The sequence below is a fragment of the Amyelois transitella genome, chromosome 30 (assembly GCF_032362555.1).
Source record: "Amyelois transitella isolate CPQ chromosome 30, ilAmyTran1.1, whole genome shotgun sequence".
Taxonomy (NCBI): Eukaryota; Metazoa; Arthropoda; class Insecta; order Lepidoptera; family Pyralidae; genus Amyelois; species Amyelois transitella.
The window spans coordinates 3,978,051-3,993,201 of record NC_083533.1 but is presented as its reverse complement, the minus strand read 5'-3'; the positions used below and the strand labels follow the sequence as shown (position 1 = coordinate 3,993,201).

The window sequence follows — 15,151 nt, the reverse complement described above, 5'->3', positions numbered from 1 at the left end:
GTATATATAGATATATAGAATTAAAAACAATAAGAACGGCCATCCGTCTTAGTAACATTTGTGAGGAATGTGCCACGAATTGTTTTAATATCCGTTTTTATGGCTCCAGGGCTGTCGGTGATGGCATTATGATGTATTTTTTTTCTGCAGCATCGGTTTTTTACGAGTATGAACCTTGGGATCCTTCTTTTGGACGGTTGGTCTACCTGTCAATATTTCTGTATTCCATACATACATATAATTACGTCCATATTCCCTTGCGGGATAGACAGAGACAGAGACACAGACTGTATTTCATACGATTTAGTTGACAGCTCGTCATTTTACGTATTTCGGCATTATCTTAATACGTCGCATTATTATCACGTCTCTTGGCTTAACTAGACGACATCCCCTACTTGTCCCTATTCATATTAATTTATTTGCCAACCAAGTGCTTTTTTTTAGTTGGTCTTAAATGAATAGAGTTTATAACTTAACAACCCTTGACATACATACATACAATCACGTCTTGCGGGGTAGACAGAGCCAACAGTTTTGAGAAAACACTATAAACACTTTCCCATGGATGTCGTAAAAGGCGACTAAGGGACAGGCTTATAAACTCGAGATTGTTCTTTTAGGCGACGGGCTAGCAACCCGTCACTATTTGAATTTTAATTATATCATTAAGCCAAACAGCTGAACGTGGCCTATCAGTCTTTTCAAGACTGTTTTGTCTACCCCGTAAGGGATAAAGACGTGATCATATGTATGTATTAGGTATTTATGCCAAATAATCGCCACCCCTGACTGTTAGAAAGTTATTTACCCCTGTTCCGACTTTGTTCTGTGTTTATTGCTCTGTTGTCAGATATTGCTTCCGTGTGAGGTCATGGCTCAATGGTTTTGTTAAGTCACGAATCGAACTTGACCGTTATAACATAAACATTTGTTACAATAAATAAATATTATATATATATACGGGACGAATTACACAGATTGAGTTAGCCTCGAAGTAAGTTCGAGACTTGTGTTACGAGATACTAACGCAACGATACTATATTTCATAATAAATACTTATATGCCGTGCCGTGCCGTGTGGTTCCCGGCACCAATGAAAAAAGAATAGGACCGCTCCATCTCTTTCCCATGGATGTCGTAAAAGGCAACTAAGGTATAGGCTTACAAAATTGGGATTCTTTTTTTTAGGCGATGGGCTAGCAACCTGTCACTATTTGAATCTCAATTCTATCATAAAGCCAAATAGCTGAACGTGGCCATTCAGTCTTTTCAAGACTGTTGGCTCTGTCTACCCCGCAAGGGATATAGACGTGACAATATGTATGTATGTACGTAATACTTATATAGATAAACATCCAATACCCAGGGCAATCAGAAAAAGACTTTTTCTCAGCAGGGCATGATGAGAAAAAAACTAGTAAGTACATACATTTATATAATTAAGCCGTGATTCGAACCCGGGACCTCCAGTGTCACACAAGCGTACTATGCGCCATAGAGATCAAATAAAAAAAGAGCTATAATAATGCTGTGTCGCACTGTAAACAATTTCTAAGCTATCTCACTTTTAATTACTTGCGAAGATATGAAAAATTCTATTACATTTGTATACCGAAGCTCTGTCAACCCCGCAAGGGTTTTTGACCCCAGGATAAGGTAATACTAACACTATTTGATTACACACGAAAGTCACCCCTGAAATAGGAGTAGAATGAACACAGAGCCCAAGCCACATATTAAAATGCACGATAAGGTATTACTCTCGTTTTATTTATGTTTATGTTTATAAAAAAAAATGCGTTGAACCTTATAAATGAAGGTAATGTTAATTTTCGTTCACTCTAAAAAGGTTACCATATAAATAAACAATAAACATATATTCATATTATATAACATAAGAGAATAGGACCACTCCATCTCTTTCCCATGGATGTCGTAAAAGGCGACTACGTGATAGGCTAATAAACTTGGGCTACTTCTTGCAGGCGACATGCTAGCAACCTGTCACTGTTTGACTCGCAATTCTATTACAAATCGATACAGATAAACGTGGCCTTTAATTTTCAAGACTGTTGACTCTATCTTCCCCGCAAGGCATATAGTCGTGATAATATAAATGAATGTATGTAAAAAATCACGGAATACTTTTGTTACTTGGACTACATATATTGTATCTACTCTATGCTTCAAGGGAGAAGCCCGCTTTGGGAATAATTACTTCCCTTACTCCCATTTTTACGCGCAAAAGAAAATATTTAGCCGGGAGGGAGCTTTGTTTTCTTTATTAATTACGACGCTTATTAATATTATCCTACTGTGATATGAAAAGGCGACTAAGGAAAGGCTAATTAAGGCGATACATCATAGATTTTGGGTCATTTTCACTTGGTTTTTTCTCATAAAATATAACTTGCATCGTTTCAATATTTTAGGATATGAAAGTAAATATATTCAATTATATTTGTGGAAGATGAAAACACGATTGGAAGAAAAATCCTCGATCAAAAAAATTCAGGAACACAAGTCTAGATTTCGATTATTTATCTCAAACTATAAGGATTTAAAATTTGAATTTTGTACCAAATTGAAGATCATTAAAAAATAATAACTTTTGGAAGATGAAATTTTGATTGGATGTTTTGTTTAGACGTCATTAAACTAAATAGATGAAAACAGGAATTAAAATTGTTGCGACAATAGTACTGGACAGTAGAGTGTTGACACTTTATCTCTGTCTCATTCCTACACGACCGGGTGGGATAAAGCGCTATCCTTTGTAAGCGTGCCTTCACTCCGCGGATCACATTCTCGGACGCAGGACCTGTGCCAGTCGCTCCGAGCGTCGTTGAAAAATATTCTGCGAAGTATTTAATTTCCCACATTCATTTTGTTTGAATTTATTTCTGTAGGTACATAATTGTCAGCTCAGGTTAATGAATTGTGTCGTTGATCTCTGAATCTTACGCGTCGCTTTTCCGTCGGCCGGGGTGATATTACGTAGGTATTTAGGATCGTGGATTTTGATACTTTTTTTTTTGGTACTTTCTGAAATATATTATAGATAGTTTAGGTTAGTTTTTAATACAGTTTATTTGTTTCGTTTAGTGTAAATAGGTGTATAATTTTACGTCATGTTAGCATGTTAAATGTTAGCATGTTAAAAAAAAAACTTGGAAGAGCTTCCCATATGGGACAATTTAGATGGTGGGTACTAATTACACTTACTAATAGATAGACATATAGATGCCTACTGAGATTTTCTCCGCAAACACTAAAGGTGAAAAATATTTCATTTGATACCGGCATGTGGCGGGGCGGCAGTAGGTAGACAGATAGATAAAACAACAACAAACAACAGCTCCGCCGCCGTCGGTTATACTGTCACTAGTTGTTGCCCTGGTCTTTGCCTACGGAAACAGTACTTTTTACTGGATGATTGTTCTGTCTTTTTCTATAGGTACTTACTCCTAGGTAACTGTATTATTCAGGGTACCTCCTCAGCTGCAAGACGTCGCAGGGTTTACTTTTCTTCGCTTTCTTCATTTGGCACGATCACAATCATTATCCCATTATTTGATTGTTATTAATTTTTAGGAAAAATAAATTGTCTCCGATATCGTCGTTGACAATGTCCGAACAGAGAAGTGCGGATGGTGTGGAGTCGACAGTTGATATTATGGACTTAGATAGTCATGGCATTATTCCGACGCCGACATCAACGACAACCCAAGATAGAAAACCTATTTATAGAAAACCATAGGTTCCGTAGCCATTTGGCTACGGAACCCTAAAAATATATGATATACATTACTATGTAAATTACCTTTGATTGAACGAAATCGAATAAGTAATTACGAGTAGTTTTTTTAAAACCATTACAAACTTATTCATTTTATACAAAATTTTTGCATACATCCGCAACTATATCATTGCTTATAATGTAATTTAATATATGTATGTTATTTTGTAAAATTATTTTATTGTATCAAAAACAATAAAATATTCTGATGCGGACTCCATTGCATTCGCAAACTTTATTCGGGTTACGTGAGGTCACGCGCCAGCGGCTACGGTGCGGCGGCGATCTAGCGGGGTAAGCTGGTCGGGGGTGAGCCCCGCGCGGGGTGAGCCTCTCGCCCGCATCGAGGTACATGTCATCTGAATGTAGCGCCTTAACATGGAATACTGGATGTTAGGCACTGGGCTAGCAAATGTAGTAGTGGCATGTAATATAGTGGCATTTCAGTATTTTCAGGACTTGGCTCTGTCTACCCCGCAAAGGATAAATACGTGATTATATGTATGTTAAAAGTGAAAAAATCTCCAAGTCGTAGATTCGTGTTCAAACGACAAAACTGCCATATAATATTATAAACGTGAATGTGTGTGTGTGTGTGTGAAGTGAAGTTGTTGAAGAAAATGCTGCAGTGCAGTTTGTTACCGCATCTTCTGCACTGACGCTTTGGAAGCAGCAGTAAACTTAGTTTTAAGTAATTTATTTGACGTCAACTCAAACAAACTCTGGTCCTTCGGTGCTTTTTTTATTCGGCTATTATTCATTCGGCCACTGACGCTTTGCTAAGAGGAAATAATAAATATCTAACTACCTACCTATTACGTAAGTAATTAATACCCAATTTACATTATACAGTGCAAATCATTGCCAATTTAAGAGAGCCTAATTTTGTATGCGCAAAGCATAACTTGCATTTGGTTGGTAGGATGATGTCAGTATGAAATTTTTCAACGAGAACGAAGCCCGCAGGCAGTAGCTAGTGTATGGAAGATCCCGATAAAATTACTTAAAAAAATAATTTATTTCGAAGATCGTCAAACTCCTGCCCCAGTAGTATATGACTCGCGACGCCGTTTTTACCGCGCGTAAAACTATCGCTGTTTCGCTTTTTATGTCGTGTAACGGGATAGCGCTAGTTTATCGCGCGATAAAAACAGTGCAATACTACGGAGGCTGGTTCTAATAGAAAAAGAAACCAGAGAGCTAAAGTTAGGCATATTTCCAAAAAACTAAACGCTAAATTGTCACTTGGCATTCCTAAACCGCCATTTTGTTTCCAAAAACAAACGTCATTTCAATAAATCCCGCGAAAACTTTTCAGCAGCTATGTCTATGGTACGTGTGTTTTGTAAATATTCAAAATTCGGGCCCGATCGAATGCGGTCGGCATGTGAATGGCCAACTTAACGTTAGCGTTGGGTTTGCTAGTGTTGGGACTGTGCCGTTGCTAACAGTATCGATAACAAAATAATAACATTAGTTATCGATAATATTGACATATATTAATATGTACCTATATATTAAATAGAAAATTATATCACGTATTCACCCACCTTGAAAGACCACGTTTAGCTGTATGGCTTTATAAAATGATTGAGATTAAAATAGTGACAGGTTGTTAGCCCGTCGCCCTTACCTTGATTTATGTTTGGTTTGTTTTTATTTAAACAAATAATCATTTGTTTTATATTTTGACAACAGTTAAAACTGTAAGTGTTTAAATACAGGTACATAAATGGTTAAAGTCATGTTCGTAAGACTTTTTTATAACTTCAATATTCACAAGTAAAATTATTTTTTATTGACACTTTTATAGTATCGATAAAAATCAACATCGACAGTTGACATGCCTAGCAACGAAGATTCCGTAGAAAATAGACATTTCCAGTCTCGAGTGCAGCTGAATTATGCAGTAAGCAGATGGGGCACGCCACGGTTTATAAGAAACTGAGCTTACTCTTTATACATACTATTAAGAATACAAAGTTTAAGGATCATTTGATAGTCACATCACTACACTTTGAATTAATATTTTCTATGAATGAAACAAACTAAAACTAGTCATAGTAATTAGTATAGTATTGTAGTTAAATTAATTATTCGTTTAATATTTTCTTCATTGATTAAAATTTATGTAATTTATTTGACGTTATAAATGTTGTGAAAAGAAATGATATGACAATTATTAAGTATCCCAAAATTTTTGAATTTTGTTATATGCGGCCTACATTTTGTACATGAGACAAATAATAACTTCAAATTACAACGTTCCATAAAGTCTTCAATTAGTATGAGATCAGATGACACAAAAACCATGTTTTTTAGTTTTTTTCAACAATTCCTACAAAATTTCTTTAATATGAGGTCGTGTGTATGCGTTTCCAAAAAAAAAAGAACACATCTTTTTTTTCACAATTCTTTGTTCTATTAGTAGGTATTACTGTAGGTTCAAATTATATTCCAGTCTCTACTTAGAAGAGCAATCGAAATTTCAAAATCCTCCAATTAAAAGGGAATATTCTCGTTCTTTTTTTTTTCAAAAAGAACACGTAGAAACACTCGAGAGCCCGCGCAATTAGCTAAATTTCTCAAAACGGTGTTTCCAGAACGAAAAACGTTGTGTAGATTTTGAAAACGATTTTAAGTATCCGAGACGATTGAGTCAATCAAAAAGAGAACATTTTAAAGCGATCTGCTTAAGATGATCTCTGATTTTCGATGAGTCGATTATTATGAAAGTCAAATATTAATTAAACAAAACCAATACGGCACCAATAGAAAAAAGAATAGGTCCACTACATCTCTTTCCCATGGATGTAGTAAAAGGCGACTGATAGGCTTATAAACTTGGGATTCTTCTTTTAGGCGACGGACTTGCAACCTGTCACTTTATATGAATCTCAATTTATTGGTAAGCCAAACAGCTAATCGTGGTCTATCAGTATTTTCAAGACTGTTGGCTCCGTCTACCCCGTAACGGATACAGACGTGATTATATGTATGTATTTAATATAAATTAAAATATTTCGAGAGAAACCTGGCACTCTATCTGGCCATTTTATGTTGTCATTCAGTTACATAATACCCATTTCGAATCAGACAATAAAATAGATACTCTGAGGATAGCACACAAGTATTTTATGTTGCAATGCAGATGTAGATATCATGAATTCGAGAGAAAAAATAAAAATCACAAATCGTTCATAGACAATCACGAACCACAGACAATATTTGTATCACGCGCGACCTCTCGCGTCTGTTATTGGCAATTTATGCAAAACATTTGATTTGTAAGCGTGCACGTAACTATCATACGTTTTATAATGCTACATTATTGTTGAAGGAGCTTTAAATAATGTACCTACAGCCGACATTATAAATAAGTATACCAAACCGTAAATTTAACATGGCCGTGTGGTTCCCGGCACCAATACAAAAAAGAATAGAACCACTCCATTTCTTTCCCATGGATGTCGTAAAAGGCGACTAAGGCTCACAAACTTGGGATTCTTTTTTAGGCGATAGGCTAGCAACCTGTCACTACTCTTATTTTTAACAAAAGTAAGGTATAAAACAGTTTTTCTGACGTCCACCACGCACCGCTCGGTCACCCAGGTACTACAAAACTTAAAAAAAAGAAAAAATAAATAAATTCCACGATACAAGAATACCTATTTTTCTCAACAATTGAAATGTGAGAATTCATCATGTCTATGACTTTCTGTTGTCTATAGCATAACGCGATTGATTTAATCATATTAATCCAAAACTGATATTGAAAGGAGAGTGAACGCGGGGAACATGGTGAATGGAGCTTTGCATGCCTTTATGAGCAGTCAGAAACTATCCAAAAAGGCTCGACTGGCTGTGCACAGGGGCGTGTTGGTCCCGACATTAATGTATGGGAGTGAATGTTGGGTATGGCAAAAGAAGCATGAAAGCAGAATAAATGCAGTGGAAATGAGAGCGTTAAGGAGTATGATGGGTGTGAAATTGAGTGACAGGATAAGGAACAGCGTGATAAGGGAATGTTGTGATGTGAAAGAAGATGTAGTTACAGGAATAGAAAAGGGTATGTTAAGATGGTTCGGTCATGTGGAGAGGATGAATGAAAGCAGGTTGACTAAGCAGATATACAAGGAGAGTGTGGAGGGAAAGGTCGGAGTGGGAAGACCTAGACGAACGTATCTTGATCAAATTAAGGACGTCCTGGTAAAGGGTCAGGTCAAAAGTACCCGAAACCGCCGAGCTTGTATGAAGAGAGTTATGAATGTGGACGAAGCGAAAGAAGTATGCAGAGATCGTGGCAAGTGGAAAGAGGTAGTCTCTGCCTACCCCTCCGGGAAAGAGGCGTGATTTTATGTATGTATGTATGTATGTATGTAATCCAAAACAATTCATAAAACACAAATAAAAAAATTTGGAATCCGTTTTGTAATTTTTAAATGAGACGCAATTACAAGAACTTTCCTTTGGGATATGAAGTCTAGTATAACGCGGCGTCATGTTATGAATTCGAACTGACGTTCTTTCGATTTTAGACAAGACTATTTAATCACACAACATCGAAAACTTCTATGGTACAAACAAAACCATTTTAAACTGGCATGTCAGCGCTAATCAACAAATATTATGACTGCTTGTGGTCTAAGTTACAACCGCTATGAGAAATATTAAAATCAAGTTAATTATATTGTAATTGTAAAGTGCCGTGTGGTTACCGGCACCAGTACAAAAAATAATAGGACCACTCCATCTCTTTACCATGGATGTCTACCCCACAAGGGATTTAGACGTGACCATATGTATGTATGTCAGATTGTAATTTGATTATGGGGAAAAAAGTCACAAGACTGGATTGCCGTTTATACTGAATAGCTTGATGATAAAATTTACATTTAGTTATTGTTAAATTCAAATACAAAAAATCTTAATTAACAAACATATTATTAAGGTGTTAAGTATTTTTATTTTCTATTTTAATATTTAATTCAATTTTGTAAGTATCATTATTGTTTTTTTCCATCCATCCAACAAAATAAATTATAACGGGAAAATTACTCGTATATACAAGAATTTTTATTCCTATATTTTAAGAAATATACTTAAAAACATGCTTCTCTCTCCGAGGTATCCCCCGGCAGATACTACAATTTACCGAGATACGTGCACACTTCGCGAATTTTACAACATTATGTATTATGTATTATTATAATATTATAAAGCTGAAAGGTTTTGTTTGTTTGAACGCGCTAATCTCAGGAACTACTGGTTCAAATTGAAAAAATATTTTTGTGTTGAATAGACCATTTATCGAGGAAGGCTTTAGGCTGTATCACATCACGCTGCAACTATAAGGAGCAAAGAAATAATGGAATATGTGAAAAATACGGGGAAAATTATTCATCCTTGAGGGCTTCAATGATGCCCAAAATAACTATTCCACGCGGACGAAGTCGTGGGCGCGGCTAGTGTATTATACATATACATATGTCACGTCTATATCCCTTGTGGGCTAGACAGAGCCAACAGTCTTGAAAAGACTGCATGGCCACGTTCAGCTATTTGGCTTAATGATAGAATTGAAATTCAAATAGTGATAGGTTGCTAGCCCATCGCCTAAAAAAGAATCCCAAGTTTGTAAGCCTATCCCTTAGTCGCCTTTTACGACATCCATGGGAAAGAGATGCAGTGGTCCTATTCTTTTTTGTATTAGTACCGGAAACCACACGGCACAGGTATTAGGTATACACGGCTAGTGTATTATACTGTAAACACTTTTCCGCTACCGCTTATAAATCGCGCCCACCAATCACGGACCCCCGGCCGAGCCATTACGACCACTTAGTATTCCAAAATGGAAGTTAAAAGGTGAAAAATGAGTAATTGTGCTAAACAATGTGTTTGATTTGGTCTTGTTTGGTGTTATTTTTAGTGATTGTTATAAGCATGATGTCGGCTTATTGACCAAAGAATGAGTTTAAAAGCTTCTTTGGCGTAAGGGCGAAATTTTTTTTTTTTTTTTTTAATTACGGGACAAATTACACAGATTGAGTTAGCCTCGAAGTAAGGTCGAGACTTGTGTTACGAGATACTAACTCAACGATACTATATTTTATAATAAATTCTTATATAGATCAACATCCAAGACCCAGGCCAATCAGAGAAAGTTCGTTTCTCATCATGCCCATTCGAACCCGGGACATCTCCGGTGACACAGACAAGCGCACTACCGCTGCGCCACAGAGGCCGTCAAATTTCATGAGAAAATTATTGCCCTTGATATCCTCCCGCCCTCGTAGGTCGGCACGCGCGATGCTTTTAATATCGCGCGTTAAACTATCGCCGTCCCGTTTCACGGCATAATAGAAAGTGCCGTGTGGTTCCCGGCACCAAGATAAATAGAATAGGACCACTCCATCTCTTTCCCATGGATGTCGTAAAAGGCGACTAAGGGATAGGCTTACAAACTTGGGATTTTTCTTTTAGGCGGTGGGCTAGCAACTATATGAATCTCAATTCTATCTTAAAGCCGAACAGCCTGTACGTGGCCTATCAGTTTTTTCAAGACTGTTGGCTCTGTTTACCCCGCAAGGGATATAGACGTGATTATATGTATGTATGTATGTAGGGAGTCAAGAAAGAGTTCTCTGTTAGAGAGCAAACGAGAGAGCAGCGCAATCAGAACATGATTGGGCGACGATGACCGAAAGGTTGGCAGAGCCATGGATGGTGGTAGGATAGTTGAGCAAGCGAAACGAATAAGGTCTACTGTTAAAAGTGGAACGCATCATGTTTTTATGTCACTGTCTAACTACAATAAATAATTGTTTATATGCACAACGCAGTCTATTTAATTTTTCATCTACCTATCAACTGAAATGAAACTTTCCTGATGAAAATATTTCTTTTTTTGTATGTATATTGTATTGGTTGTAATGTGTGAATTTTTAAGTTACTATATTTTAAAGGACATCAAAATCGCTTCGTGTTCGAGATATTCACAATTTTGGAAAAAAAATTATAATGTACGCACACGGCTAGCTAACTTGTTGTTTAAACCGATTATTTTTTCTTTTCATTCATTCTTTAATATCTATAGTTATAATATTTATTCAATTTATCAATCAAACATACAAAATATATTTAGCAAACCATGAAAATTATCTAAGTTTGTGCATAAGTGAGTGAGTTGAGACGGCGAGTCCCCGAAACATTTACAATTGAAATATTTTTCAACTTTAATTCAAACGCTATGAATAAAACTTTAATTAAAAATAGCTATGGATTACGGTCCCTAGTTTATGTATCTACCATAAGGGATAAAGACTATACATTTGTGACATGTAGGTGTTATTCAAATACAAAAAGAAAAAAATATCGATAAATTTTATCGACTCACTCACTTCCCTTCATACCCTTGCCTGCAAATTCGAAATACGAATTCGTTTTGCAATAGGTGCTATCCCTCTCAATTATTTAGCAAAATTTACCACGAGGGGCTCAGAAGGCTACCCTGAAATATAATTTGTTTTTCTAACCTACGTATTTATTTTTTTCAAAAGTAAAACTGTATTTAAACAGATCTTTATTTTTTTTTCAGTGATTTATGAAAATTAAAAAGTCCCAACGCGACATATTTCTTATAAGTAAATTATTTATACATATATACTAAGATACCTTAATTTCATTTTTTCTTTTTTAAGTTACTTCAATTTATGTCGTATATAATTTTATTTGTTTAACTTATTTCTTTTATTTTTATATTAATATAATCCCAATTCGGTACTATAATACCGACGGGACAAAAAAAATTTTTCGTATTCCTTAGAATACTCATCCTCCTGGCGTTAGTATCAAATTCAACACTTCAATCTTATACGGTTTATTCTAACAGCCAACCATATCGCGTTTTAAAATCGCACAGCGCCATCTCTTGGCGCTTCAAGAAATTAACTTAGAAACTGTTTCGTAACAATGTTGATAAAAGCTGTCGGCCGCGACTTATTCCTGCTAAAATTTTAATTTATATATTACTCCAATGTCTAGGTTCCATTGCACATAGAGGGTCGGTGGTCCAATCGGTAAGGTGACTGGTCAAAACGCGGTTGCGCATAAAGGCACCACCGGTTCGAATCCCACCGCGGCCATGACTATTTTAGAAGTTAAGTACCTACATTAGTTTGATATATTGTGCCGTGTGGTTCCCGGCACCAATACAAAGAAGAATAGAACCACTCCATTTCTTTCCCATGGATGTCGTAAAAGGCGACTAAGGGATAGGCTCACAAACTTGGGATTCTTTTTTAGGCGATAGGCTAGCAACCTGTCACTATTCGAATCTCTTTTCTATCATAAAGCCAAATAGCTGAACGTGGCCATTCAGTCTTTTCGAGACTGTTGGCTCTGTCTACCCCGCAAGGGATATAGATGTGACCATATGTATGTATTAGTTTGATAACTAACCGATGCTCTTACGGTGAGGGAAAACGTCGTGAGAAAACCTGCACATTCAGGCAACTGGATGTGTAAACATATGATCCAATACGGGTTAGGTTCCCCTGCAAAGGTTACGGAGGTCAGACGGGAGTCGCTTCGTGTAAAAACCTGACTCACCCAACCCAGGATCCATGATCAAGGTCTTACCCCGGGCTCCTCTCCAGAGTGGTGAGGATGCAACTGGGACTAGGCCAGGCTACATTACTGGAAAGTTTCAAGAAAATCCGTTTTATAGTTTTTGCATGAATGATTAACAAACACATCACACTTTCGGGACTTCGCTTCCGTGAAAATTTAAGGACATAAAATACCTACTATAATATTATTCCAGGCAATATTCTATTAGTAGGTTTTTGGTCGCACGTATACTTATGACACGTCTTTATCCTTTGCGAGATAGACAGAGCTAATGGTCATAAGATCGAGAAGTTACGTAATAGCTTGATAGCTTAATGATGGATTTGGGATTCAGATATAGTAACAGGTTGCCTAGGTCCATCGCCTAAAAGACGAATCCTAAAATAAGCATTTTTTTAATTTTTAATAATGAAAAATTGGCACACACTATTTATAGATCTAGATAATATAAATATAATACATATATATATATTTTTAAGGCGTATGGTTTTCGGCACCAATAAAAAAAACAAATAGGTAAAAGGCGACTAAGGGATAGGCTTATAAACTTGGGATTCTTCTTTTAGGCGATGGGCTAGCAACTTGTCACTATAACTATCAGTCTTTTCAAGGCTGTTGGCTCTGTCCACCCCGCAAGGGATATAGACGTGACGATATGTATGTATGTATTTATTAAGATATAATACTTGATAAGTTTTTAAAATAAAAAGAATTATATGCTACATTAAGTAATTATATAATGAACCCATGCATAGAACATCATAATTGCTTTTTTAATACCGGTATTTAAGACCTTTAGCACCTGGATGTGGTAAAGTGGTGCTATGCACCTTTAACCATCTGCATTTCAAATTATAGTTCATTAATAACTGTCCTTTAGTACACCTATTCACAAGAATGTATCGTTATACACCTCTTTGCTAGAAAAGTTATTTTTAATCAGTCTATGGGTCAGAACAAAGCCTGACAATCATTGTTTCCAAAGTCATGTAAGAAAAACAAAATTTGACACTGGCCACCTAATCTACGGTTACTGCCGGGAAAAAAGGAAACATTCACAAAAACAAGCACACTAGGGGTCAGGCACCCTCTCCACTGACGTGGATTCGATTTTTAAATTTGAATTTGGAACTGCGGGATGTTGCCGGATTTTTGGAAGTGGCTCTTTGTAGCTCAAGAAATAAAAAGCTAAGCAAACCAAAAACTAGAATAGAAGAGAATATTTACAGATTTTAGTTTACTGACCCGAGTTTACCCGAGAAACATTACGCATGTATGTATAATAATATGGTTTTAAAAATTAGACTGGTTATTAAGTAAATAGTATATACTAAGTATACCCAAGAAACAAAGACTTAAATAAAACAAGGCACGTGTCTCATTTCCTTCTCCAATCTTCGCAACATGCATCTCTAAAGAGGAACAGTTTTATAAATAATGCACAAAATGTACGTAACTCCCGCCTCGACTCTTTGTTCGGAACTTTTAATTCAACATCTCTAGCAATCCTTTGTTTTCGCGTGGTTCGCAATCAATGCTTTGCATTTTTTTGTAGTATACAACTTCTGTAGTTCTTACTCCCATGCTGGTCTGAAGAAAAGAAAAACAAAGTACCTAGGTGCTATGAAACATAAACTGGCTTTTAAGTAACGAACGAAATTAAAAAAAAAAGAACAATATTAAAAATAACCTCGAGCGAACGTTTTATTTCCCATCTTTTTTTAAATAAGGCCATTTATAATGTTTCCGACTCTTTCTAACACCAATTAGGTAAAAGGAGATGTAAGATTCATGAATTAAAGTAATTTTTCCCGCGTGAAACCTACCTAAGCGGGTTTTTAAATGTTTTTTTTTTTAATTTGTCGCTCACATTGGTAACGTCTCATGAATGAAAATAAATACTTTTCTAACCACCAATTTCCAACAAAAATTAAACAATTCAAGATAACATTTATTTTCCAATCGAAACCTTATTCGCAATTTCCAGACGTGGGGTTGCCATTGCCACCCCTAAATTAGATGCCGGCAGTCACAAAAGGAAATGTTTCTAATCAACGACCCCCGTGTGGGAAGATGCGTTATCTACCTTTGTTCATACATACATACATACAACAACCAAATCTAGAAAAGACTGAAAAGCCACGTTCAGCTGTATGACTTTATGATAGAACTGAGATTCAAATAATGACTTGTAAGCTAGAATAAGAATCTCAAATTTATTATCCTTTTCCCTTGATTGACTTTTACAATTTTTACAGTTGGCACACACTACGGTTTTCCATCGCTACCATGGAATGGTTGTAGCTACCGTCACTGTGTCTTGTTCACATTTTTACTAGTCTGCAAAAACGAAAAAAAACGCGTGTAAAACCGGCTTTTTCCTTTTTTTAGAACTTTTTCCGTGTGTTGTACTACATATACCTACTAATTTTCCAAGGATTCGCCTAACTTTGAAAATAAAGTCAGTAAAACTTTAATTAAAAAAGTGCTCGTACAAAAATAACCGAATAAGAAACTCAACCACTAGGCTGAGACTACAATATATATGTATGTTAGTATCTACTAATATAATACTAAAGTTCTGAATATTGTCTGTGAGAGGTAACCTTCGGAACATGAAAATTCTTTTATGGTTTAAAAGGTACTAAAATTATCTGCGGGTGTTGTAAGGTAAACTATGTGGCCCCTAAATAAATTTATTAAAATATCTTTACA

The 15,151-nt window shown here is 36.0% G+C and overlaps 1 protein-coding gene across 1 annotated transcript in view; it reads right to left on the bottom strand.

The window, feature by feature from the left end:
* LOC106130972 (homeobox protein PKNOX2-like) overlaps positions 1–15,151 on the bottom strand; it is a 34,560-nt gene that overhangs the window by 14,688 nt on the left and 4,721 nt on the right. The gene's annotated exons all lie outside the window — the stretch shown is intronic.